This window comes from Helianthus annuus, chromosome 10 (genome assembly GCF_002127325.2).
Source record: "Helianthus annuus cultivar XRQ/B chromosome 10, HanXRQr2.0-SUNRISE, whole genome shotgun sequence".
Lineage (NCBI taxonomy): Eukaryota > Viridiplantae > Streptophyta > Magnoliopsida > Asterales > Asteraceae > Helianthus > Helianthus annuus.
The window spans coordinates 15216530-15220274 of NC_035442.2; positions in this window are offsets into that span (position 1 = coordinate 15216530).

Here is a 3745-nt window from a genome sequence, read left to right on the forward strand (position 1 = left end):
AGGCGGAATTTCAGGTTGACCTTATGCAATTTCAGATTCCTTATGGGAAACAGAAATCCCTTAGGTTTGCTAGATACTATCACAGCTTCATCATAGGATTTTCGAAGGTTTCGCAACTTCAACCCCTTTAACATAGCGGGGAGCTGTGAATTCCTGAGAAATAAAATCGGAGAACGTCCTTACAGCTTTTGAAACCCAACCCTACAACACGCGAAGCATCGCTTCTATCCGAGGGTACCGATGATCCAGCGATATACCATGATGGTGTTACGGAGAGGAACTGCACGACCTACAACCTCCGGTGGAAACCGTGGTCATTGGATTTAAGTGGGAGGCATTGCTTGGACGGTACCGAAGGCACCAATTAGACCGATCACAAGGGCCTTCAGTGCGCCCTTGTTTCAATAGAGCTAATCATGTGAAGGCATCGCTAGAATGGAACTTCCGAACGAACACGGGATTAGGAGAACTATACCCATGCATCCCTGTAGACGAACCTTATCACTTTCACTTGTCATCGCCGCTAGAAGTGAAGCAGTCACAGTTACACGCGTATGTCGTTTTGCAACACTAACCTTTACCCACCAAACTCTGTTTAGGACAAATGATACACTCGCGCGACCGCAATGTGACGAACCTCCCTGTTGTGCCATGCCGCCATGCACCACTACTGGAAATTACTTCTAGACAACAAATTTGCTGGCCAAATCCTTCGGATGTTTAATGGACCCCTGTTTCGCTCGATTCTTTGTACGAACCTCATTAATCCCCTGTTTCTTTGATCGGCAACTGATATAACCACACGCTAACCACCATACCATGATTTCCACTGATCACAAGATTAGCCCCCCCAGGCGTTGTAAAGTATCTATAGATCGAGTTCGTCGGAACTTACTTCAAACCATTGTTTTAGATCAATTTTCGGGACGAAAATTCTTTCAAGTTGGGGATGATGTGACACCCCGCGAAAACGCTTAACAAAACTAGCTTCCTCAGTGACTGTTTGCTAAATTTCGGGGCGAGATTCCTCTTCAAGTTGGGGATGATGCCACAACTGAGCAAAACCCGCAACAACTCTGATTTCTCACTTCGTTTCTCTCACACTTGACGCTTGCCAATTTCGGGACGAAATTTCTTTCAAGTTGGGGATGATGTGACAACCCGAACCTTCACGGTTAGTATCGTTTTCTTAACTCAGTTAAACCTAACTAACTCGGTTAGAATTGGATAACCTACATCTTATTAACATTAGAAAATATGTCACAAATTGGTAACTTACATCTCGATTGGGCCTGATGTTATTAAATGGGCCTGATGTTACATCTTGTTACTCGATTGGGCCTGATGTTATTAAAAGGGCCTGATGTTACATCTTCTTAATATCAGTAAGTAGGCCGACTTCTTGGTTGTTTAGAAAAGAGGATAGGCCGGCCCAACATTTCATTGCTTGTTTAGATTTACTAACCAGCCCAACACCCCTATTGTATTGTCTAGTTCATAAGGTAACAGGCCCAATTTCTTTATTAATTAGTTAACCGGCCCAACACCCCCTACGTATTGTAATCTAAATCAAATCCGATCTAGCTTAAAACCATAACAAACTCCACTCTATATCTCTCTCTCTCAAATCTACCTACGGCAGCAGGAAACCCCTCCCCTCCTCGTCATCAAGGCCTGATTCTTGTATCTCCTACACTTCGGTTAGTATGACATATGATTCACATAATCTGCTTATTGTTTTGTTGAAGCTTTGACTCGTTTGATGTTATCTTTTGATGCTCGAACTGTTATAAGAATATATGTCACTTCTTTGCATAACCAGGTTACGTTTTGATATAACATGGTAGGGATCGATACTGATTGCATGATTATAACTTGATATATTATAGTCGGATTGTATCATATGTCGATCATATAAACATAGTTCTTGCTCTTTATTCTTGATTTAAATCGCCAGGTGTAGTGATAAGGAAACTGAAAACAACTCATATATTTTGATAACCGATTCTGTGAATGTATGTTAGCGATTTTGAATGATGATTGATATGTAAAAAGGACTGATTAATTGATCGATGGGTGTGTGTGGTTTGAATTGGCTGAACTGTGTAATGGGCCTGGCTTTCATTTGATTGATGTAATCGGAACTAATAACTAAGTGGGCTGAGCATTATAATAGTTGTAAACTGGCTGGGGTTTCAAGGGTTTAATGTATGGGCCGGGGCACCAACATTTAACGACTTGGGCTGTTTAAGTTATGGGCCACATCCTTATTGGGTTATTCATGTGTGGGCTGGTACTTATGTGGCTCGACTAGGCATAGGTTCGGACAGTAGGTCGTTTAGGTATAATGGGCCGCATGATGTGGGGTCATGGTAAATGGCATCATGGGCTGAATGATATTTGGGCCGAACAGTTTATTTAATGGGCTACCTTATAACAAACGCTTTAATAAATAATAGGATGTATGGGATTATATATTAACCGGATGGACTTGGGCCATCCGGATCGGTTATATAGTGTAAGGGTAATCCGGTTAGGGTTGGATAATCGGATTGGGATTGTTGATTGATTCGAACCTTGTAACTTGATTGAGCTACTCGATACTGTGTGCTATCGGACCAACTGTATGCATAATCATTGTTCTTGTTGAAATGTTGCTTAACTGTTATACGTGCCATACGTGACAACCATTGATGTGATTTATGTGTAATCAAGCTGTAAAACTGATCACTGCCAAACACTCATCTAGGTCGTGAGTATTGAACTTATTTAACGAGTAACTTGTCTAACCGAGCAAACCTAAGGTGAGTTCATTGCTCTTTTCTCAAGCATGGATCCCAGTGAAGGGTTAACGGGTAACGTTCCGATGAGGAATGCATGGGTAATGGGATGTTGGTTATTGTACTCAGTTTTTCTATCATTGTAAGACCACTACATCTACCGGGTCGTTGCTTGTAGGGCAACGGGGGTTATTAGTTGATAGCGCTATTAGGTTTGGCACCCTCACGACGTTCGAGGAGAACGGGCGTGAACTAATTACCTTAAAACATGACCAATGCTTTGATAGAGGCATTGGGGTTGGCAATCACATATCATCTGGCCATTCGGTACTCGAGTAATAACAACATCAAAACGTCAAAGATCATAACAACAAGCAACACATCATTTTGCAAACTGTTTTACTCACTTGATCGGTAACACAACTTGGTAAACAAACACAAACCTTGAACTCACCAGCGTAGTCTGACACACTTGTTTACATGCTTGTAGGTAATTACTGAAGGAATCTGGGAACTTGCCGTCTGATGCTGCTGGAGTGGTTATGGTCATAATAAACATTTATGTTGATTTGGTTTTCATTCATTTACGCACTTATACATTTATGCTTCCGCTCAGTACCTTGGTTTTGGTTTAACTTTCAAACGATACATTTCCTTCAATTGGGCATTTTATTACATTATAACTTGTGTTTGATATGATTGGTGGCTCTCTGTTGAATCGTTACACCTCCACTAGGGACACGCCCTAGGTGGTAATTTGGGGGTGTGACAGTTTGGTATCAGAGCCACTGGTTATAGAGAACTCGGTTTTAAAAATGTTTTCATAAAACCAGACTATAACCGAATTGATCCAAACGATGACCATGACACTCAGCTTCAGACTGCAAGGTTCGTTCCTCGTTAGCTTATGCTTTATATGCCTAGTAAAAGAAACTATATTTATAGCATGCACGATACGACATGGT